This window comes from Phocoena sinus, chromosome 8 (assembly GCF_008692025.1).
Source record: "Phocoena sinus isolate mPhoSin1 chromosome 8, mPhoSin1.pri, whole genome shotgun sequence".
Taxonomy (NCBI): Eukaryota; Metazoa; Chordata; class Mammalia; order Artiodactyla; family Phocoenidae; genus Phocoena; species Phocoena sinus.
In genome coordinates, this window is record NC_045770.1 from 47,567,953 (window position 1) to 47,594,338 (window position 26,386).

Here is a 26,386-nt window from a genome sequence, read left to right on the forward strand (position 1 = left end):
TAAAAAAATCTCCCAACAAAGCCCAGACCAAATGGTTTCACTGGTGAATTCTACTAAACATTTAAAGAAGAATTAACACCAATCCTTCTCAAACTCTTCCAAAAAATTGAAGAGAAGTGAACACTCCCAAACTAATTTTACAAGGCCAGCTTTAACCTGACACCAAAACGAGATGAGGACACTATAAGAAAATAAAACCACAAGCTAATATTCTTGATGAATATAGATGCAAAAATTCTAAAAATAAATAGCAACAAACTGAATTCAACTGTACATTAAAAGGATCATACACCACAATCAAGTGGGATTCATCCCTGTGTTGCAAGGATGATTCAACATATGGAAATCAGTAAATATGATACACAACATTAACAAAATGAAGGATAAAAATCATATGATCATTTCAGTAGATGCAGAAAAATCATTTGACAGAGTTCAATATCCTTTCATGATAAAGGCTCTCAACAAATTGGGTATAGAAGGAATATACCTCAACAGAATAAAGGCTATTTATGACAAACCCATGGCACACATCAAACTCAACAGTTAAAGGTTAAAAGCTTATCCAGTAATATCAGAAAAAGTCAAGGGTGCCTACACTCACCATTCATATTCAACATAGGACTGTAAGTTTTAGAGTAATCAGGCAAGAAAAAGAAATAAAAGGCACCCAAATTGGAAATAAAAAAATAAAGCTGTCTCTGTTTCCATATGATAAGAATTTTTATATAGAAAACCCTAATGACTCCTCCAAAAAAAACTGTTAGAGATTATCAATGAATTCAGTAAAGTTGCAAGATACAAAATCAACATACAAAAATCAGTTGTGTGTCTGTACATAATAATGAACTATTGAAAAAAATAAAACATTGCCATGTATAATAGCATCAAAAGGAATAAAATACTTAGAAATAAATTTAACCAAGGAGGTGAAATATCTGTACACTGAAAATTACAAGATGTTGATGAAAGAAATTGAAAAACACACAAATGAATGGAAAAATATTCCATATCCAAAAATATTCCATATTCCATAGATCAAAAGAATTAATTTTGTTAAATGTCCATATCACACAAGGCCATCTGTAGATGCAATGCAATCCCTAACAAAATTCCAGTGACATATTTCACAGAAATAGAAAAAGCAATCCTAAAATTTGTGTAGAACCACAAAAGACCACAAATAGACAAAGTAATCCTGAGGAAGAAGAACAAACCTGGAGGCATCACGCTTCCAGCTTTCCAATTATATTACAAATCTATAGTAATCAAAATGGTATAGTATTGGCATAAAAATAGACCCATAGACCAATGGAACAGAATAGAGAGCCTGGAAATAAGCCCACATATATACAATCAACTAATATTTGTTAATGGAGCCAAGAAGACTCAATGGGGAAAGAATAGTCACTTTAATAAATGATGTTGGGAAAACTGGATAACCACTTGCCAAAGAATGAAATTGGACCCCTTACACCCCTCACAAAAATTAGCTCAAAGTGAATTGAAGACTTAACTATAAAAACCATAACTGTAAAGCAACTAGAAGGAAACATAGGGGAAAAGTTTCTTGATTGGTCGCAGCAAAGATTTTTTGGATGTGACACCAAAAGTGCAAGCAACACAAGCAAAAATAAACTAGTAGGACTATATCAAGCTAAAAAGCTTCCACACAGCAAAAGAAACAATGAGCAAAATGAAAAGGCATCTTATGGAATGGGAGAAATATTTGCAAACCATATTTCAGATAAGAGGTTAATATCCAAAATATATAAGGAACTCATACACCACCATAGGAACAAACCCAAGAATCCAATTAAAATATGGGCAAAGGACTTGAACAGTTTTCCAAAGAAGACATACAGTTGGCCAATAGGTACATGAAAACGTGCTTGAATCACTAATTGTAGAAATGCAAGTCAAAACCACAGTGAGATATTACCTCACATCTATTATCAAATCAAAAAGACAAGAAACAACAAATGTTGATGAGGCTATGGAGAAAAAGGGAATGGCGTTTTGTTGGTGGGGATGCAAATTGGTACAGCCACTGTGGAAAACAGTATGGAGGTTCCTCAAACAATTAAAAATGGAACTACGATTGGATTCAGTACTCCCACTTTTGAGTATATATCCCAAGGAATTAAAAACACTATCTTTTTTGTTTTTTGAAGTACAGTTCATTTACAATGTTGTGTTAGATTCAGGTGTACAGCAAAGTAATTCAGTTTATATATATATATATATATATATATATATATATATATATGTACACATATATATACATATTTTTTACAGATTCTTTTTCATTATAGGTTATTACAAGATATTGAATATGGTTCCCTGTGCTATACAGTAGGTCCTTGTTGTTTATCTGTTTTATATATAGTAGTGTGTATCTCTTAATCCCAAACAACTAATTCCCCCACCACCTTCTCTTTTGGTAATCGTAAACTTTTTTCTATGTCTGTGAGTCTATTTCTGTATTGTAAATAAGTTCATTTGTATCTTTTTTTTTTTAGATTCCACGTATAAGCGATATCATATGATATTTGTCTTTCTCTGTCTGACTTACTTCACTTAGTATGATGATATCTAGGTCCATCCATGTTGCTGCAAATCGCATTATTTCATTCTTTTTTATGGCTGAATAATATTCCATTTTACACACACACACACACACACACACACACACACACACACACACACACATAGAGATGTTGAGCATCTTTTCATGTGCCTGCTGGCCATCTGTATGTTTTCTTTGGAGAAATGTCTATTTAGGTCTTCTGCCCATTTTTTTTTTAATTGAGCTATATGAGCTGTTTGTATATCTTGGATATTAATCCCTTGTTGGTTGCATCATTTGCAATATATTTTCCTCCCTTTCTGTAGGTATTTTCATTTTGTTTATGGTTTCCTTTGCTGTGTAAAAGCTTTTAAGTTTAACTAAGTTCCATCATTTATTTTTGCTTTTGTTTCCATTACTCTAGGAAGTGGTTCCAAAAAAATATTGCTGCAATTTATGTAAAAGAGTGTTTTCCCATGTTTTCCTTTAGGAGTTTTATAGTATCTGGTCTTACATTTAGGTCTTTAATCCATTTTGAGTGTGTTTTTGTATATGGTATTAGAGAATGTTCTAATTTCATTCTATTACATGTAGCTGTCCAGTTTTCCTACCACCACTTATTGAAGAGACTGTCTTTTCTCTATTGTATATTCTTGCCTCCTTTGTTGCAGATTAATTGACCATAAGTGAATCAGTTTATTTCTGGGCTTTCTATCTTGTTCCACTGATCTATGTGTCTGTCTCTGTGCCAGTACCATACTGTTTTGATTACTGTAGCTTTGTAGTATAGTCTAAAGTCAGCATGATTCCTCTAGCTCCATTCTTCTTTCCCAAGATTGCTTTGGCTATTCGGGGTCTTTTGTGTTTCCGTACAAATTGTAAAGTTTTTGTTCTAATTCTGTGAAAAAAGCCATTGGTAATTTGAGAGAGATTGCATTGAATCTGTAAAGTGCCTTTGTAGTAAGGTCATTTTAAGAGTATTGATTCTTGGTGCACGTGCCCAGGCTGCAGCCAACCCGACAAGAGAATCCACCTTGAGCTGAGGGGGAGAAGGCCTTCAAACTCTCCCAAAATTTCAGGGACCTCCTTCTCCTCTCCAGTTTACCTCCTCAGTGCTGGCTGCCACTGCCCACTCAGCCCCAGTGAACTAGACGTCCAAGGTCACTGCTTTGATCTAGGACATGTGGCAATGCAGTAGGCCACCACTCAGCCTTTGGTGAAGAACCACATGGTCACCAGGGTATTGGTGCTCTGAAAGGGTGTCAGACCTGAGCTTCTGAGGTGGGAGAGCCGAATTCAGGACATTGGACCACCAGAGACCTCCCAACCCCATGTAATATCAATCAGTGAGAGCTCTCCCAAAGATCTCCGTCTCAATGATAAGACCCAGCTCCACTCAATGACCGACAAGCTCCAGTGCTTGACACACCATGCCAAACAACTAGCAAGACAGGAACACAACCCCATCCATTAGCAGAGAGGCTACCTAAAATCATAATAAGTTCACAGACACACCAAAACAAACCACTGGACACAGTCCTACCCACCAGAAACACAAGATCCAACCTCATCCACCAGAACACAGGCACCAGTCCCCTCCACCAGGAAGCCTACACATCCCACTGAACCAAGCTTACCCACTGGGGGCAGACCAAAAACAACAGGAACTACGAACTTGCAGCCTGCAGAAAGGAGACCCCAAACACAGTAAGTGAAGCAAAATGAGAAGGCAGAGAAGCAAGCAGCAGATGAAGGAGCAAGGTAAAAACCCACCAGACCAAAGAAATGAAGAGGAAATAGGCAGTCTACCTGAAAAAGAATTCAGAGTAATGATGGTAAAGAGGATCCAAAATCTTGGAAATAGAATGGAAAAAATACAAGAAACATTTAACAAGGACCCAGAAGAACTAAACAGCAAACAAACAATGATGAACAACATGATAAATGAAATGAAAAATTCTCTAGAAGGAATCAATAGCAGAATAACTGAAGCAGAAGAATGGATAAGTGACCTGGAAGATAAAATAGTGGAAATAACTACTGCAGAGCAGAATAAAGAATGAAAAGAATTGAGGATGCTCTCAGAGACTTCAGGGACAACATTAAACACACCAACATTCAAATTATAGGGGTCCCAGAAGAAGAAGAGAAAAAGAAACGGACTGAAAATATATTTGAAGAGATTATACTTGAAAACTTCCCTAATGTGGGAAAGGAAATAGTCAAGTCCAGGAAACGCAGAGAGTCCCATATAGGATAAATCCAAGGAGAAACACGTCAAGATATATTAATCAAACTATCAAAAATTGAAATCAAAGGAAAAAAATAAAAGCAACAAGGGTAAATCAACAAATAACTTACAAGGGAATCCCCATAAGGTAAACAGCCGATCTTTCAGCAGAAACTCTGCAAGCCAGAAGGGACGGGCAGGATATATTTAAAGTGATGAAAGTGGAAAACCTACAATCAAGATGACTCTACCCAGCAAGGATCCGATTCAGATTCAACGGAGAAATTAAAAGCTTTAGAGACAAGCATAAGTTAAGAGAATTCAGAACTATCAAACCAGATTTACAACAAATGCTAAAGGAACTTCTTTAGGCAGGAAACATGAGAGAAGGAAAAGACCTACAATAAGAAACCCAAAACAATTAAGAAAATGGTAATAGGAAAATACATATCGATAATTGCCTTAAATGTAAGTGGATTATATGCTCCAACCAAAAGACGTAGACTGGCTGAATGGATACAAAAACAAGACCCGTATATATGCTGTCTACAAGAGACCCACTTCAGACCTAGGGACACATACAGACGGAAAGTGAGGGGATGGAAAAAGATACTCCATACAAATGGCAATCAAAAGAAAGCTGGAGTAGCAGTTCTCATATCAGACAAAGTAGACTTTAAAATAAAGACTATTACAAGAGACAAAGAAGGACACTACATAATGATCAAGGGATCAATCCAAGAAGAAGATACAACAATTGTAAATATTTATGCACCCAACATAGGAACACCTCAATACATAAGGCAAATACTAACAGCCATAAAAGGGGAAATCGACAGTAACACAATCATAGTAGGGGACTTTAACACCCCACTTTCACCGATGGACAGAGCATCCAAAATGAAAATAAATAAGGAAACACAAGCTTTAAATGACACATTAAACAAGGTGGACTTAATTGATATTTATAGGATATTCCATCCAAAAACAATAGAATACACTTTCTTCTCAAATGTTCATGGAACATTCTCCAGGATATATCATGTCTTGGGTCACAAATCAAGCCTCAGTAAATTTAAGAAAATAGAAATCGTATCAAGTATCTTTTCCGACCACAATGCTATGAGACTAGGTATCAATTACAGGTAAAAAACTAAAAAATTACAAAGGAGCCTAAACAATCACTACTAGATAACCAAGAGACCACTGAAGATATCAAAGAGGAAATCAAAAAATACCTAGAAATAAATGACAATTAAAACACGATGACCCCAAACATTTGGGATGCAGCAAAAGCAGTTCTAAGAGGGAAGTTTATAGCAATACAATCCTACCTCAAGAAACGAGAAATATCTCAAATAAACAACCTAACCTTACACCTAAAGCAATTAGAGAAAGAAGAACAAAAAAAACCCCAAAGTTAGCAGAAGGAAAGAAATCATATAGATTAGATCAGAAATAAATGAAAAAGAAATGAAGGAAACAATGGCAAAGATCAATAAAACTAAATGCTGGTTCTTTGAGAAGATAAACAAAATTGATAAACCATTAGCCAGACTCATGAAGAAAAAAAGGGAAAAGACTCAAATCTACAGAATTAGAAATGAAAAAGGAGAAATAACAACTGACACTGCAGAAATACAAAGGATAATGAGAGATTACTACAAGCAACTATATGCCAGTAAAGTGGACAACCTGGAAGAAATGGACAAATTCTTAGAAAAGCACAACCTTCTGAGACTGAACCAGGAAGAAATACAAAATATAAACAGACCAGTCATAAGCACTGAAATTGAAACTGTGATTAAAAATCTTCCAACAAACAAAAGCCCAGGTCCAGATGGCTTCAGAGGCGAATTCTAACAAACATTTCGAGAAGAGCTACCACCTGTCCTTCTCAAACTCTTCCAAAATGTAGCAGAGGGAGGAACACACCCAAACTCATTCTACGATGCTACCATCACCCTGATTTCAAAACCAGACAAAGGTGTCACAAAGAACACAGCAGGCCAATATCACTGATGAACAAAGATGCAAAAATCCTCAACAGAATACGAACAAACAGAATCCAACAGCACATTAAGAGGCTCATACACCATAATCAAGTGGGGGTGATCTCAGGAATGCAAGGATTTCTCAATATACGCAAGTCAATCAGTGTGATACTCCATCTTAACTAATTGAAGGATAAAAACCATATGATCATCTCAATAGATGCAGAAAAAGCTTTTGACAAAATTCAACACCCATTTATGTTAAAATACCCTCCAGAAAGTAGGCCTAGATGGAACTTACCTCAGCATAAGAAAGGCCATATATGACAAATCCACAGCCAACGTTGTTTTCAATGGTGAAAAACTGAAACCATTTCCTCTAAAATCAGGAACAAGACAAGGTTGCCCACTCCTACCACTGTTATTCAGCATAGTTTTGGAAGTTGTAGCCACAGCAATCAGAGAAGAAAAAGAAATAAAATGAATCCAAATTGGAGAAGAAGAAGTAAAACAGTCACTGTTTGCAGATGACTTGATACTATACATAGAGAATCCTAAAGATGCTACCAGAAAACTACTAGAGCCAATTAATGAATTTGGTGTAGTAGCAAGATACAAAATTAATGCACAGAAATCTCTTGCATTCCAATACAGTAATGATGAAGAATCTGAAAGAGAAATTAAGGAAACCCTCCCATTTACCATTGCAACAAAAAAGAATAAAATACTTAGGAATAAGCCTACCTAAGGAGACAAAAACCTGTATGAAGAAAACTGTAAGATACTGATGAAAAAAATTAAAGATGATACCAACAGATGGAGAGATATACCATGTTCTTGGATTGGAAGAATCAACATTGTGAAAAGGACTATACTACCCAAAGCAATCTACAGATTCAGTGCAATCCCTATTAAACTACCAATGGCATTTTTCACCGCACTAGGACAAAAAATTTCACAATTTGTATGGAAATACAAAGCACCCCAAATAGCCAAAGTAATCTTGAGAAAGAAAAACGGAGCTGGAGGAATCAGGCTCCCTGATTTCAGAGTATACTACAAAGATTCAGCAATCAAGGCAGTATGATACTGGCACAAAAAGAGAAATACAGATCAATGGAAAGGATAGAAAGCCCAGAGATAAACTCATGCCCATACGGTCATCTTATCTTTGATAAAGGAGGCAAGAATATGCAATGGAGAAAAGACAACCTCTTCAATAAGTGGTGCTTGGAAAACTGGACAGGTACATGTGAAAGAATGAAATTAGAACACTCCCTAACATCATACACCAAATTAAACTCAAAGTGGATTAAAGACCTAAATGTAAGGCCAGACACTCTAAAACTCTTAGAGGAAAACATAAGCAGAACAATCTATGATATAAATCACAGCAAGATCCTTTTGACCCACCTCCTAGAGAAATGGAAAGAAAAACAAAAATGAGCAAATGGGACCTAATGAAACTTAAAAGCTTTTGCACAGCAAAGGAAACCATAAAGAAGATGAAAAGACAACCCACAGAATGGGAGAAAATATTTGCAAATGAATCAACAGACAAAGGATTAATCTCCAAAATATACAAACAGCTCACGCACCTCAATATCAAAAAACGCAATCCAAAAATGGGCAGTTGACCTAAATAGACATATCTCCAAAGAAGACATACAGATTGCTAACATACAAATGAAAGGATGCTCATTATTAGAGAAATGCACATCGAAACTGCAATGAGGTATCACCTCACACCAGTCAGAATGACCATCATCAAAAAATCTACAAACAGGAAATGCTGGAGAGGGTGTGGAGAAAAGGGAACTCTCTTGCACTGTTGGTGGGAATGTAAATTGATACAGCCACTATGGAGAACAGTATGGAGGCTCCTTAAAAAACTAAAAAGAGAACTACCATATGACCCAGCAATCCCACTACTGGGCATATACCCCGAGAAAAGCATAATTCAAAAGGAGTCATGTACCACAATGTTCATTGCAGCTCTATTTACAATAGCCAGGACATGGAATCAACCTAAGTGTCCATTGACAGATGAATGGATAAAGAAGTTGTGGCACATATATACAATGGAATATTACTCAGCCATGAAAAGAAATGAAATTGAGTTATTTATAGTGAGGTGGATGGTACCTAAAGTCTGTCATACAGAGTGAAGTAAGTCGGAAAGAGAAAAACAAATACTCTATGGTAACACATATATATGGACTCTAAAATAAAAATGGTTCTGAAGAACCTAGGGACAGGACAGGAATAAAGTCGCAGATGTAGAGAATGGACTTGAGGACACGGGTAGGGAGAAGTGTTAGCTGGGATGAAGTGGGAGAGTGACATTGACATATATACGCTACCAAATGTAAAATGGATAGCCAGTGGAAAGCAGCTACATAGCACAGGGAGATCAGCTTGGTGCTTTGTGACCAACTAGAGGGTTGGGATAGGGAGGGTAGGAGGGAGATGCAAGAAGCAGGGAGTATGCGGATATATGTATACGTGTAGCTGATTCACTTTGTTATACAGCAGAAACTAAAACAACATTGGAAAGCAATTATACTCCAGTAAATATGTTAAAAAAAAAAGAATATTGATTCTTCCAATCCAAGAACATGGAATATCTTTCTATATATTTGTGTCATCTTCAGTTTCTTTCATCAGGGTCTTATTGTTTTCAGCGTACAGGTCTTTTGCCTCCTTAGGTAGGTTTATTCCTAGGTATTTTATTCTTTTTGATGCAATGGTAAATGGGATTGTTCCCTTATTTCCCTTTCTGATATTTTGTTGTTAATGTATAGAAATGCAGCAGATTTCTGTATATTAATTTTGTATCTTGAAACTTTACCAAATCATTGATGATCTCTAGAAGTTTTCTGGTGGTGTCGTCACAATTTTCTATGTATAGTATCATGTCACCTGCGTACATTGACAGTTTTACTTCTTCCTTTCCAATTTTGATTTCTTTTATTTCTTTCTCTTCTCTGATTGCTGTGGTTAGGACTTTCAAATCTTTGTTGAATAAAGGTGATGAGAGTGGGCATCCTTGTCTTGTTCCTGATCTTAGAGGGAATGTTTTCAGCTTTTCACAGTTAAGTATGATGTTAGGTGTGGAGGAAACAGTATCTTGAAAAGATATTTGCATTTCTGTGTTCATTGCAACCTTATTCACAATAGCCAAGACATAGAAACCACCGAAGTGTATATCAGTGGAATGGAAATACGATGAAGTATTATTCAGCTGTAAGAAAGTAGGAGATCCTGCTGTTTGTGACAACATGGATGGAGCTTGAGGGCATTATGCTATGAACTAAGTTGGACAGAAGAAGACAAATACAGTTGCTCTCACTTATATGTGAGATCTAAAAGTGCTGAACTCAGAAGTTGAGAGCAGAATGGTGGTTGTCGGGGACTGAAGGGTTGGGAAAACGAGGAGATGTTGCTCAAAGTGTACAAACTTCCAGTTTTTAGATGATAAGTCCTGGAGATCTAATGTGCAGCATGGTGACTATAATTAATAATACTATACTATCTTGAATTTTTCACTACACACACCAAAAATGGTAATTATGTGGGGGGGTGGAGGTTTTAACTAACCTTATTATCATAGTTATTTTGCACTACATATGTGTATCAAATCATTACAGTGTACACCTTAAACTTACGTATGTTATTTTTCAATAATATCTCAATAAAGCTGAGGAAGAAAAGAGTAAATTGGAAAAAAATACCAAGGAAGATTTATTCTGCAATTGCAGTGGAGGTTACTATTAGGAAATATATTAATGTAACATATCAGTAATGGCACAAAGAAAATAAGAGACAATTTTAATAGGTAATAATACCAGCTCATGTTTTTGGAATCCTATAGTAAACTATGTTTTAGGTAGTGTTTTAAGTGATGTATATAGTTTATATACAAACCCCATGAGGTAGTCTTTTTATGTTCATATTTTACATGAGATAAACTGAAACACAAAAAGTTTAATAACTTGCTCAATTCACACAATTAGTATGTGCAAGAGCTAAGATATAAACCCAGGAAAAACTAGTAATATTAAAGTACTCTGCTAGATTGCCCCCCAATAAATAACAATAATAATACTATAATGTTTATAATTGGCTAACATTTATCAAGTGATTACTATGTTCTTGATACTACCATAAGCGCTTTAAATTAACTCATCCTCTCTATAATGATATGATGTAGGTATTATTGCTATTATTCCCATTTTACAGATAAGAAAAGTGAGGTAGAGAAAGGTTAAGTAAATTTCTCAAGATCACCCCACTGCTAAGTGGTGAGTTAGGATTTGATCCATGTAATCTCCCTTCATAGCAGATACTATACCACCTCTGAAACACTTTAACATTCATTATTGATAATAAAATAAAACAATGCAAAACCAACCAATCATCCAAAAACTATGTTATTAAACTGAATTAAAGGATTCTCCCTTAAAATTATTTTTTAAAAGATTTGTCTAAAATCACATTCTGTATTTTACTTCCTGGAGTTTTTAACACTAACCATATTAACATTAAATTTAGTAACAGGGTCTGGTTACATTAAATCAATACAATGTTTCAAACAACTTTTCTGGAGATATAAAAGATGTGAAAGCTACTCAATGAGAAGAGGAAAGCCATACTGATACATACCTAAGATGAAGTCGTGAATTCACAAAAATATAATTATTAATTCGTGATTGCAAAAAAGCTTAAGAAATACGTATTTAACAATTATTGTATTTTACAAAGATTATGAAAATAAAAGGGCTCAAGATTGATGAAAATATGTTAAAACATAAACATTATTTCCATGCTGGTGGTAATATAAATAAGTTCAACATTCTGGTTATATATAAGTCGAAAACTTAAAAATACTTTAACTCTCTTATCCAACAAATTCCAGAGGAATTTATTCCCAAAACAGTCGAGATAAGAGCAATTATTTATGCATAAGAATGTCAATTTCAGCATTGTTTATGATAGTAAAATATTAAATACACTTTGAATGTTGAATAGCAGATTATTGGTTTTTAAATTATGCTACATTCATTTAATGGGCTGTATCCATGTAATAAAGACATACTGACTGAGGTTGCACTCCTGTCCCAAATTTCTCCTGTTTCTAATGCCCCACTCAAATTTATGGCTTTTCATTTTATTTGGGTTTGGCCTAATAACACTCTAGAGTAAATAATTTTGTTGATAATTTTCTTTTAAATATTCATTTATTTATTATCTTTTTTGGAAAGAAGAAACAAGTCATTGCTTTTAGTTATGGAATGAGATGAAATAGAAACAAGTTAAGCAGGGATGGAAATGGTATTTGTAAAGATAGGGTGAAATAATGAATGTTGAAAGGCCTAATAATTTTGTCTGGTTTATGTTCCCCTAGAGGAGGCACTAAAACAAGAGTTAATATTTAATTTAAGTGGTTTATTTGGGAGATGATCCCAGGAAGCCCCAGAAAAGCAGTGAGGAAGAAAGACAGGGAAGGTAGGTACCCAGTAAAGGGTGCATTGTCAAGCTGGTAACTTAATCACAGTGGGGAACTCCAGGAGTCAATGTAGTGTCAGCCAGCCTCAGTTATTCTCTGTCACCTCCAGTGACAAAGGTGCTAAGATATTTATATACCAACTTCTGTTGCTAAGGGCTAGTTAAGGGCTGCTCTTTAGAGGAAAGGGATGTTCGTTTACTCTTTGACACTTCCAGTCTGCCCTACACAGTGACAGAGGCGGTGCTAGCTCCAGAAAAAGCCCTAAAGTTCTTTGGAAGTATGGCTTGTACCATAACGGTGAGGCCTGTGGGGATATGGCTGGGATTCTGAGTGTCTGATGCACCATCCTAAAAACATCTTTTAAATAGATGACATCCACAATTTGACAAGTTAGTAATTTTTTAACTATAACTCTATAAGTAGAGTAACAGCAACAGAATCTCATCACAATATTTATCTGTTAAGGAGAATTTCGAAAAAGTGGCTTAGCTGGACCTCAACCAAGATGCTTATTTACTGAAGAAATGAAAGAATCTTGCTGTAACTAGTTCATCTATAAATTATTGGTCCTCAGAAACAATTGGTAATACAATTATATCTGCTTGTTGGCAAATCTTCTATTAATAATGGGGAACATGATTTGTTTTAAGATCAGAAGGGACTAGACATTTTAATCCTATGAGCCAATCATCCTGCAAACTCTATGAGAAATGTTGCTGTCAACTTGTAATATACAAACCATAATTTCCCTGCATTATATGAGAAGAGGGACTCTTAATTTATCTTCAATTACTATTGTTATATTCTGACAACCATATGAGAAGATGAATGAACATTTCCATGTTTTATAAGCATTAAAATTACAAAGCAATTAAAAATTGTTCCAAATGGCTAGATCCTAGCATGGTGTCTGGTACACAGTAGGTACTTAAAAGTAATATTTTGGAACTCAATTACCATTAGCACCAAACTCTCTGGATTAGATTGATCTATTTTACTTATTCTGCAAATATTGAATATCTACAACACGTCAGTGCCAATTTACAATTTTAGCTAGGTGGTTGTCTGTGTATTATCTAGCAGAGAAAAATAGCTTAAATCACTTAGTAATGTTATACAACATATTTAACCATAGGAATGTTCCACAAGCAGAGGAAATCTTCACCCTTATTGTAAATTTTAGAGACTTGTTTGTCTTTCTAAAACTATTCCTTTGTCTATTCAAGCCTCCCTTCCTTTCCATTCCCCTTTATTGGTCTAGCTGTTTAACAGCTTGCTTAATAAGAGAATAGCTCACTAAAACTCCTGGGAAATTTACAGAAGATTACAGAGAGAAGCAGTCTCCACATTTCCTGCCTTTCTGCTCAGTAGAACATTGCATTTAATTGATAGATCAGTTTGGGTCTAGTGAGTACCATCATGGTTTCACTCATTCTTCAGATGTTCTGAAAACTGTAAATTTGTTGGATAATTTCATGCTTGCCAAGGACTCCTAACCCCACTGCCCTGGAAATCATTAAATTCTTATGCTCACTAGTTGTTTTAAGTTTCAGTTTAGTCATCTCTGAAATTTTGTATATTCTGTGACAGTATCTGCAAGCTTTGTGACTATTTAGCTTGGGAGAAGGGGATACATTTCAGGTAAAGTTAGCAATGTGAGCAAAGCTTGAAACAGCTTGGCAATTTAGAACTGGAAGCAATTTGGCAGGAGCCTCTTTGTAGTGGAGTAGGAAGGAGTCTTCAGAGTAAGGTTCCACAGGGAGAATCAGGTCAAACCAAGCAGTTAAGACTACATTCCTCAGTGATGTGGCAGCCTTGAATGAATCTAAGCAAATTAAAGATTTACAGCTTTGAGGAGGATGGACCAGGTCATCAGGGAGCAGTAGTGAAGGTAAGACCCAACTAATGACAGCACTTCCTATGTACTAAATGCTTATATGACATTGTGCTGAGCCCTTTACATGTATGTACTGTGTGATTTACCCCTAAGAACAACTGTGAGTTGGGTCCTAATATTATCCCCATTTTACAGATGAGGAAATAGATCAGAGAGGTTAACTCACTCAAGGTTATGTACCTAGTAACTGGCAGAATGGAATTCTTTCAGACTTCATAGTATACACTTTCAGTTGCCACACTGTAGTGCATACTTTTATTCTAAAACTCTTATTTTCTGAACTTGTTTGAAAACTGTGTTAAAAATTAGATCCCAAACTAAATCCTCTGTGCAGTGCAGGGATCTTCTGTGTATGATATCCTGTGGATAGTCTTTTGTTCTGCTTCAGCACAAATGAAGAGCTCAAATAGAGAGAATGGGTCTCTGATAATTTTCCTCATGTTGAACAGCTGAAGTATCTGTCCTGCTCCAAGCTCCACCCTCTGGAGAACATCTGGTTGTATAAATCTTTTTCACATTATAGCTCTTCAGATACTATAATTTCTTCCCTCTCAAGTCTTTATTTTCTTCAACTGAAGTATCCTTAGATCTCTCAACTGTTTCTCATATATTTTCTAGATAATTAGTCATTCTAGCTTCTTTCTTCTTGATGTATCCAAATTTGTGAAGTGTAGTGCTCAATAACAGATTCACTTTGCTGTACATCTGAAACTAACACAACATTGTAAATCAATTATACCCCAATAAAAATTAAAAAAAGACTGAACTCTGTGCGTCGTTTATGTTGTATAGAGTAAGATGAAGTACTCTTTTCAACTACTGCTCTTGCTTAGGCAGTAATCATGGGCATTAAGACTGGGCTCTAGAATCAGAATAGTTGCCTTTGGATTTTCGTAATGCTCTTTTATAGAAGTTGAGGTAATTTCTTAATCTTTCTTAAGCCTCTCCTCATCTGTAAAATGGGGTTAATTTTAATGCCTACCTGGTAACAAACTCAAGTAGTTTTTAGGATTAAATGAAATAATATAGATAAGTCTCTTAGTGCATTACTATTAGATGGCTTCCCATCTCATGTAGGGTAAAATCCATAATTTTATAATGGTCAGTAAAACCTATGTACAGTTTAGCCTCTATTATCTCTCTAAATTCATCTCTTATGTTCTCTTTGTTGCTCACTCTATTCCAGACACACTGGACTGTGCTGCTCCTTGATTCACAGGGCAAACTTCCACCTTACTCTTGTTCTTGTATTCAGTTATCTGCATGGCTCACGTCCTTACCTCCTTTAGATCTTTGCTCAAATATCCCTTTCTCAATGAGGCTTTCCCTGGTCATCATCCTATTTAAAATTGCTAACTACAGCCTTCTAATCTCTCCCAACACCCCGTACATCCCTTCCTGGCTTGATTTTTCTTCTCATCATGTACCACCAACTCTCACTGATGTATTTAACTTATTTATGTGTTTATTGTCTGTGTCCTTTGTCCCTGATCCTGACAAGGATGTTAGTTTCATAAAGGTAGGACTTTTTTGTAGGTATTCTTCACTCTTGTACCCCTGGAGCTCAAAACAGCAGCCAGCATGTTATTTATATTCAGTAAATCTGTACTAGTGGACTTGGGACTATGATCTTTTTCTTTAAGTTTTTTAAAACATAAATTTACTTATTTATTTTTGGCTGTGCTTGATCTTCATTGCTACGCAAGGGCTTTCTCTAGTTGCGGTGAGCAGGGGCTACTCTTTGTTGTGGTGCGCGGGCTTCTCATTGCAGTGGCTTCTCTTGTTGTGGAGCATGGGTGCTAGGCATGCGGGCTTCAGTAGTCGTGGCTCGTGGGCTCAGTAGTTGTGGCTCATCAGCTCTAGAGTGCAGAGTCAGTAGTTGTGGTGCACAGGCTTAGTTGCTCCATGGCATGTGGGATCTTTCCGGACTAGGGCTCAAACCTGTGTCCCCTGCATTAGCAGGTGGATTCTTAACCACTGCACCACCAAGGAAGCCCCGGGACTATGATTTTAACAGATTTATTAACAACAAGGTTTTATTCAGTCACATGTATTGCTTCTCATAGGATTCATCTAGTGCTTAAATTTAAATGAGTCAAGATCCAGTCTCTGTTGAGTTGTCATTTGGGTGGAAGGCTCTTGGAAAACTCCATAGAATTATACAAAAATGTATAGATTTTGCTCAGGCCTCTTTGATGTCTTTTTCATGCCTGGCATACCTGGCAGGGGTGGGGATGTTTTGATTCTTAAATTGAAGATCATTTTTATCTGTTGTTGTCATGGTCTTAGTGTATTGAGCTGAAGATCTCCTTTAACTTGAGTCTTCAGTCAGATCTTTCATCTCTTCTCAAACAAAAGCAAATTCAGATTTCTCCATTAATCTTTACAGACTGTTCACTCTCCTTATACATGTATGTTTGGCTATGAATTTCCGACCATTTAATAATGGCCGTATACTTAACATCTAAAAGTGTAGGCTGTGGGGACATATAACATTGAGCCAGACTGTCCAGGCTCTACTACCTATTAACTGTGTGACAACTAGGTACAGTATTTTTTTTTCTGTGCTTCCTTGTTCCTCAGTTTCCTCATCTGTAAAACAAATAGTATATACAGAGGAACAGTTAGCAAGCAGTAAATATGCAAAATATGGTGGTGGTTTTATTTAAGTAACCAACATTTCCTTCTAATTAATGTGTTATTAGTCCTTCTTTTGTAACATTTACTAATATAAATCATTATGGTAGATCATTGTAATAATAGTATACTGATAATATAAAGTTTTTATAATATGCTGAAATATTGGAATGGGAAACTCTGGCCTTTAGGATGGCATCCAGAATTCTTTTTATGGTATTCTACACTCCAGCCAGTCTAAATTTGACCCTGTTTCCTCTTGACCCTAAATGTTTTTATGCTTCTTATGTCACTCACTGCTCTTATAGTTTCTTGTCTTGTGATGGCTCTTCCCATATCTGTTTATACAAATTCTATCATGGTAAATCTCAGTTCAGTGCCGTATCTTCTCTGAGGTGTTTTTCTGATCCACCTGATGATAATCACTTGCCATTTGACATTAAGTAATAACATGGGACTTCTGTGAATTCCATGAAATGGAATAATGTACATCAATAACCCCTACCTTCAACCCCACTGCTTCCTATAACTCATCTCCTACCCTTTTCCCTCTAACTCACTCCCTTCTAACTACTTTGGTTTTCTTTCTACTCCTTGAACATGCCAGTATTTTTCTGGTTCCAAGATTTTTAACTTTATATTCCCCTTGCCTGGAAGACTTTTGCTTCAGAGGTACTTCTGACTTGCCCCTCATTTTACTCGGGGACTTCACTAAATGGTACTTGTCAGACAGGCCTTGTCTGACCACCCTATTAAAATAGCACCCCCAGCATCGCTCTCAAATTCTTTACCCTGTTTTTTAAAAACGGAATTATTCCCTGATATTGTGCTATATATTAATGCATTTTGTATGTGTATTATCTGTCTCACAAATAGTGTGTAAGGTTCAAGAGGATAGGGATATTGTCTGTTCTGTTCATGACTCAATTCTTTTCGAGAAGGGTATGTGACACTTAGTAGGTATTCAATAAATATTTTCTGAATGAATGAATAATGAATGAATAAATAGAACTGCCTTTACTGACATAGTTTCCTACCTCCCCACTGTCCTGGGAACATTTTAAAATATGATCTGAGTTTGGATTCTCAACCCTTTTATCAGTGCCCTTATTAAAACAGAAGTTTAATAAGCAGAAAAATATATATGAAAACTGGTACCGGTGTGTTTAAGTGAAAAATTGAATATAGAAACTGTGATTCCTCATATTATACAAATCCCATTCTGTTGGATGTCCTTCTCACCACTCACATAGTTAAAGAGTATAGCAGATACTGTTAATGCTTTAGTCATTGTTATTTCATTTCCGATAGCCTTCATGTTGGAGAATTGCTCTCAAACTGCTGGATACCTCTTTCTGCTCCTTTCTCCCACTGGGGGCAGCTCTTAACCAATGGCTTAAGGTTGTGACTATATAAATACTCCAGCCCTCTGGTCTCCTTAGAACTTTATACATGTTTTTTTGCACTGTTTTCAGAGCCCCTCCATGGATTTCAACTAAAGATACCATCTGTCAGATTGTGCTAAATACTGTACCCTTGTGTGGCTGCTTTCCTTTTAAGTCCTGCTTTCCTACTCCTCTACAATGTTTTTCTAGGAACACACTTTCTAGTAAATAACTTTCACATAAATTCTATTTTCAGGGTCTACTTCTGTGGAATCCAATCTAAAGCTAAGAGAGGGTGTATCTTTTTGAGTTGGCTTCCCCATTGGCCTGTGCTGTGAATTAGCGAGCTTGGAGCCTTGGCTCTCTCATCTTCCCTGAGAGTTCAGATGTGGCTATCATCTATGGTCCTTCTAGGACCCAGAGGCAACTGGGTATATCCTTGTCTGTGTACTTGCCTCCTTAGATGTTTGAAATCTTCTGTTTTGCCTGTAAACTTAATAGGAGAGAAAAGAAAAAAAAGAGAAGTGTCTGTGTGTGTAGGGGGGAGTAGCAGGCATCTTTTCCTTCTTTCCTGTAATCTACTTCTCTATGGTACTCTTCCCACCTCCACCCCAGTTCAGAAGTCATTAGAGTTTCTCCTTCTTCTGTTCACCTGCTTCTCCCTCCCTCATATTTCCTCTGTCATACCATGTCCTTTATTAGTGAAGAATATTGTCTAAGCTCTCTAATTATAGTACAGTATAATTAAAACTATGTTAAGCAATTTTTTGTTGTGAATGTCACCTCTAGTTGATTGTGAGGTGCGTTCGGGCAGGGTCCATGTCTTATTGATCTTGTTTTTCCCACAGTGCTCAGCATAACATTTGACATGTGATTAAATGTTTCTTAAACAAATTATAGTGACTAGATTAATATTAAAAGGGCATATATTAAGTTTTTTTCCTAGTCTTGCCCTCATCTCCAAAAAGAGTAATTATTTTCTTCTTTGAATTTGAGGACTTCTGGTTTGTTTTGTTAATTGCTTGTTGAAAAGTAGGTTTAAATTAATCTGCTTATCCTTGGGTACTTGGTGGAATTTTATAGGGTGAAAACTCATTTGTTGAGTGAAGAGGATTCTTCCTGTTCATCTAATGCTAATTACCACCCATCACTGAACTATCTAGAGCCTGAAGATGTATTCATTAAAGAGATTCTGAAGTGAATTTCACTCATGGGGACATCAGGTTAAAAGCCAACTCAGTGAGACTGTGTAAATTATTAGTGTGATAACGACACGTTTGCAGTCTGAAGGAAAACAAAGTTTCATCTGCTTTTTACTAAGTAACTTGCTGAAATTGCATTCCTGGCGGTTGTTTAAATTTTTGATTTTTATATGAACAAATGGCAAATCTAACCATATTTGTCTAGTCAGATTTCAGATAAAGTGCAGAGTAGTGAGTTCTGAAACAGAAACTTAGATAAGAAAAAGAAAAACAGTGATTGGCTATGAGAAACTACGTAGAGGCCATTTTTTTTAAAACTGAGGAAGCCAACAAGAAGTTGTTAATATTCAACTATTACCTTATGAAGAGAAGTACAGTCCCTCCTTTAGTCGCATCTGTGCACATTCAGCTAACAACTGTTTATCAAATATCTCCTAAGTAAGGGCCACACTATGCTGACTGTTTAAAAGAATTGACGATCCAGTGTCTGGTTCCAGTTAGGAGTTTACAGTCTGGTGGGAAGAAATTACTTGAAGCAATAGTGAACATTATAAGACAGTATATGGAACATGCTACATTATACTGGCTCTGATTATTATTCCTTTTACTGTGTTAGTTTAGCACATCATCATCTCTTGCTTTGATTATTGCAATAATATTTGGTGCTAGAAGCATAGTTATTGCTCATTTATTTGTTGTCTGAATGAGTGAATAAATGAATGGCCCAGAATCTAAAGACTATAGAAAATTAGAGGGGAATATGGGATCTGGAGTAGTCAGTGAAGTCTGCCTGTAGAAGGTATTAATTAGATTGAAAGCCACATGGGAAACCTAGTAGAAACAGGGCAAACATGGTAAAAGAGCTGTGGCTGTCCATCAAAATTCTCAGGACTAGGTGACTACAAATAATAAAGCCATATTTATTTTGGTTTCAGAGCTTTGTCTGAAATGTGAGCTCTTACCCTTATTGTGGTGATGTACAAGGGATACCACAACTGTGGAGTTTTTCTCTGAGGGGTGAGGGGTCTGAGTCCTACAATGGGAAGATGAGCCCATGAAATAAATGGCTTCAAAAACCAGTGGGGCTTACATTTAGGAGAGCTGAAGGGCTGTAGGAAACCAAGACTTCACTCTTTAAGGGTCTGCAAAAACTCACGTGTTCTGAGTCCCAGCATAGAGGCAGGAGCTTGAAAGGTGCTGGGGTCAGACCCACTTACTGATCTTAGAGAGCCTCCTGGAGAGGCAGAAGGCAGCTGGGTCTCCTCCCAGGGAATGAGATGCTGGTGGCAGCCATTTTTGTGATCTTGTTCTACAGGGCTGACACCTGAACTGGTGGGCATCTTTTTGGAATCCTCCCTTTGTCTGTTAGTGCCAGAGGCCTGCCCTGCCCACAAGTACACCCACAGCAGTCACTTACTGGGTCACACAGCCAGCTGTGCTGGGGGTCTGCCAGCCCAGCAGCTTGCCTGCAGCAACCACATGAAGCCAGGGGCCAGCCCCATCTACCATCATGCCCACAGCATTTGGCTCCACCACAACAAAAGGAAGAATGCAGACCCATAGGTGACACCCCTGGAACATCTGACTCTGGTGGCCAGAGGGGAGCATGCTGCTGGGCCCTATAGGACATCTACATAAGGCCACTTCTCCAAAATCAGGAGACATAACAGACCTAACGAATACATAGAAATAAACACAAAGAATTCAGCAAAATTAAGAGGTAGAGGAATATATTCCAAACAAAAGAACAAGACAAAACCCCATAAAAAGATAAATGAAGCAAAGATAAACAATCCACCCAATAGAGATCAAGGTAAGGATCATAAAGATGCTCATTGAACTTGGGAGAAGAATGGATGAACACAGTGAGAACTTCAATAGAGTTAGGAAATATAAAAAATAACCAATCAGAGCTGAAAAATATATAACTGAAATGAAAAAATATACTAGAGGAAATCAGTGGTAGATTAGATGATATAGAAATATGGAACAGCAATCTGGAAGACAGAATACTAGAAATCACTGAGCCTGAACAGAAAAAATAATTTTAAAAAATGAGGACAGTTTTATGGACCTCTGGGACAACAGCAAGCATACTAACATTTGCATTATAGGGGTCCCAGAAGGAGAAGAGGGAGAGAAAGCAGAGCAGAACTTGTATGAAGAAATAATAGCTGAAAACTTTCCTAACATGGAGAAAGAAACAGATACTCAGGTCCAGAAAACAGAGTCCTAAACAAGAAAAGCCCAAAGAGGTCCATACTGAGACACATTATAATTAAAATGGTAAAAATTAAAGAGTGAATTTTTTTTTTTGTGGTACGTGGGCCTCTCACTGCTGTGGCCTCTCCCGTTGCGGAGCACAGGCTCTGGATGCGCAGGCTCAGTGGCCATGGCTCACAGGCCCAGCCGCTCCACGGCATGTGGGATCTTCCCGGACTGGGGCATGAACCCGTATCCCCTGCATTGGCAGGCAGACTCTCAACCACTGCACCACCAGGGAAGCCCTAAAGAGTGAATCTTAAAAGCAGCAAGGAAAAAGCAACTAGTTATGTACAAGGGAAGTCCCATCAACTGACTTTTCAGCAGAAACTTTGCAGGCCAGAAGGGAATGGCATGATATAGTCAAAGTGCTGAAAGGAAAAAACCTACAACCAAGAATGCTTTACTCAGCCAGGTTATCATTCAGAATTGAAGAAGAGATAGAGTTTCCAAGATAAGCAAAAGCTAATGCAGTTTATCACTCTAAACCAGCCTTATAAGAAATGTTAAAGGTACTTCTCTAAGCAGAGAAGAAAAGGCCACAACTACAAGTAAGATAATTATGAAAAAAGTCTCACTGGTAAAGGCAAACATATAGAAAGGTAGTGGATCAACCACTTATAAAGCTAGTAAGAAGGTTAAAAGACAAAAGTAGTATAGTACAATCATCTTTATCTACAGTGAGCTGTTAAGCGATACACAATATAAAAAGATGTAAAATATATTGTCAAAAACAAAATGTAGTGAGGGAGAGTAAAAATGTAGGGCTTTTAAAAGGTATTTGAACTTAAATTGATTATTAAGTCAAAATAGGCCTGTATACATAGGTTGTTATATATGAACTTCATGGAAACCACAAACCAAAAACCTGTAATAGATACACAAAAAGTAAAGAAAAAGGAATCGAATAATGCTAAAGATAGTCATAAAATCACAAGGGAAGAGAGCAAAAGAAGAAAGAGAGAGAGAAGAACTACAAACACAACCAGAGGACAGTTAACAAAATGGCAATAAGTACATACCTATCAATAGTTACTTTAAATATAAATGGATTAAATGTTCCCATCAAAGACATAGGATGGCTGAATGGACAAAACAAAAAACAAGATCCATAATATGCTGCCTACAAGAGGCTCACTTCAGATCCAGAGACATTCACAGACTGAAAGTGAAGGGTGGAAGAACTATTCCATGCAAATGGAAGCAAAAACAAAGCTGGGGTAGCAATACTTATATCAGACGAAATAAACATTAAAATAAAAACTGTAACAAAGAAGGGTGTTACATAATGGTAAAGTGATCAATCCAATGACAGTATGTAAGATCTGTAAATATCTATGCTCCCAACATGAGAGCATATAAATACATAAAGCAAATATTAACAAACATAAAGGGAGAAATTGACAGTAATGCAATAATACATATTCTTTCCAAGTGCACATGGAACATTCTCCGAGATCACATGCTAGGCCACAAAACAAGTCTTAATAATTTTAATAAGATTAGATAAAATCATAGCAAGCATCTATTCTGACCATAACAATGTGATAGTAGAAATCATTTACAAGAAGAAAAATGGGAAAAAAACACAAAAACAAGGAGGCTGAACAGCTAAATAACAATGAATGGGTCAACAAAGAAATCAATGGGGGAATAAAAAATAACTTGAGACAGATGAAAACAAACACAATGTACCAAATCTATGGGACTCAGCAAAAACAGTTCTAAGAGGGAACTTTATAGTGATACAGGCCTACCTTAAGAAACAGGAAAAATATCAAACAATCTAAGCTTACACCTAATAGAGCTAGAAAAAGAAGAAAAAATAAAAGCCTAAAGTTAGTAGAAGGAAGGAACTAATAAAAATGAGTGGAAATAAATGAATTGAGACTAAGAAAATAATAAAAAGATCAATGAAATTAAAAGCTGGTTCTTTGGAAAGATAAACAAAATTGATGAAACATTACCCAGACTCATCAAGAAAAATAGACAGACCCAAATAAATAAAATCAGAAATGAAAGAAGAGCAATTACAACCAACACCACAGAGATACAAAGGATCATAAGAGATTACTACAAACAATTATACAGCAACAAATTGGACAAGCTAGAAGATATGGATAAATTCCTAGAAACATGTAATCTTCCAAGACTAAATCTGAACAAACTGATTACTAGTAGTAAAATGGAATCAGTAATCAAAAACTAACACCATGAACAATTAGATGAAGAAGAAATGGTATACACACACGCTCACAATGGAATGTTACTCAGCCATAAAAAGGAATGAAGTTCTGCCATTTGCAGCAACATAAATGGACCTAGGGAATATTATGCTTGGTGAAATAAGTCAGACAAAGACCAATACTGTATGATATCACTTATATGTGAAATCTAAAAAATAATACAAATGAATGTATATGCAAAACAGAAACAGACTGACAGACATAGAAAACAGACTTATGGTTACCAACAGGAAGAGGGAAGGGGGAAGGGACAAATTAGGGGCTTAGGATTAATATCAATAGATACAAACTACTCGGTATAAAATAGATAAGCAACAAGGATATACTATAAGGCACAGGAAATTATTACTATTATCTTGTAATAACCTGTAATGCAGTATAATCTGCAAAAATACTGAATCACTATACTAGATACCTGAAACTAGTATAATACTGGAAATCAACTATACTTCAATTAAAAAAAAAGACTCCTAACAAAAGTCCAGGACTAGTCAGCTTTACAGGTGAATTCTACCAAATATTTAAAGAAAAATTAGTACCTATCCCCCTCAAACTATTACAAAAAATTGAAGAGGAAGGATCACTCCCAAATTTGTTCTATGAGACCAGAATGACTGTGATACCAAAACCAAACAAGGATACCATGAGGAAAGAAAATTACATGCCAATATCACTGATTAACATAGATTTACAAATCCTCAGCACAATACTAGCAAATGAATTCAACAGTGAGTTAAAAGGATTGTACAACAGGATCAAGTGGAAGTTATCCGAGGGATGCAAGGATGTTTCAGTATCTGCAAATCAATCAACATGACATACCACATTAACAAGATGAAAGATAAAAACATATGATTGTCTCAACAGATGCAGAAAAAGCTTTTGACAAAATCCAGCATCTATTTATGACAAAAACGCTCAAAAAAGTGGATATAGAGGGGATGCATTTCAAAACAATGATGGCCATATATGACAAATACCCAGCTAACATCGTACTGAACAGAGAAAAGCTGAAAGCTTTTCCTCTAAGATCAGGAACAAGACAAGGATGCCCACTCTTGCCACTTTTTTCAGCATAGTATTAGAAGTCCTAGCCGTAGCAAGCAGACAAGAAAAAAAAGAAATAAAAGGCATGCAAATTGGAAAGAAAGAACTAAAACTAACTATTTGTAGATGGCATGATATTATATATAGAAAATGCTAAAGACTCCACTGAAAAACTATTAGAATAAATGAATCCAGTAAAGTTGCAGGATACAAAACTAATATACAACAATCTGTTGCATTTCTAGACACTAATAATAAACTATCAAAAAGAGAAATTAAAAAAACAATCCTGTATATAATTGCATCAGAAAGAATAAAAATAGCTAGGAAGAAACCTACCTAAGGAGGTGAAAGTCCTATACTCTGAAAACTGTAAGATACTGTTGAAGGAAATTGAAGACAACACAAATAAATAGATATACTGTGCTCATGGATTGGAACAATTAATATTAAAATGTCCATACTACCCACAGTAATCTACAGATTCAATGCAATCCCTATCAAAATACCAATGGTATTTTTCAGAGATTTAGAACAAATAATCCTAAAATTTGTATGGAATCACAAAAGACCTTGAATAGCCAAACAATCTTGAGAAAGAAGAACAAATACGGAAGTATCATGCTCACTGATTTCAAACTATGCTACAAAGCTGTATTAATCAAAACAGTATAGTACTGTCACAAAAACAGGCACATAGATCAATGGAACAGAATAGTGAGCCTAGAAATAAACCAACACTTATATGGTCAATTAATCTATGACAAAGAAGCAGGAGTATACAGTTGACTTTTGAACAGTGTAGGGATTAGGGTCAGCAACCCTCTATGCAGTCACAAATATGAATATAACTTTACAGTTGACCTTCTGTATCTGTGGTTCTGCAGCTGCAGATTCAACTGTTTATAGTGCAGTACTGTAGTGTGTATTTAGTGAAAAAAATCTGTGTTTAAGCGGAGCTACACTGTTCAAACCTGTGTGGTTCAAAGGTCAACTGTATAATAGGGAAAAAGCAGTCTCTTCAATAAATGCTGTTGGGACAACTTGTCAGATATATGCTAAAGAATGAAACGATATCACTTTTTAATACCATATACAAAAACAAGCTCAAAATGGATTAAAGGGGCTTCCCTGGTGGCGCAGTAGTTGAGAGTCTGCCTGCCGATGCAGGGGACATGGGTTCGTGCCCCAATCCGGGAAGATCCCACATGCCACGGAGCAGCTAGGCCCATGAGCCATGGCCGCTGAGCCTGCGCGTCCGGAGCCTGTGCTCTGCAACGGGAGAGGCCACAACAGTGAGAGGCCCGCATACCGCAAAAAAAAAAAAAAAAAAAATGGATTAAAGACTTCAATGTAAGACCCGAAAAGATAAACCTCCTAGAAGAAAACATAGGCAGTAAACTCTTGA

The 26,386-nt window shown here is 36.3% G+C and overlaps 1 protein-coding gene across 1 annotated transcript in view; it reads left to right on the forward strand.

Moving 5' to 3' along the window:
* The window catches only part of DLG2 (discs large MAGUK scaffold protein 2), a 2,048,212-nt gene that overhangs the window by 180,271 nt on the left and 1,841,555 nt on the right, over positions 1-26,386 (forward strand). The gene's annotated exons all lie outside the window — the stretch shown is intronic.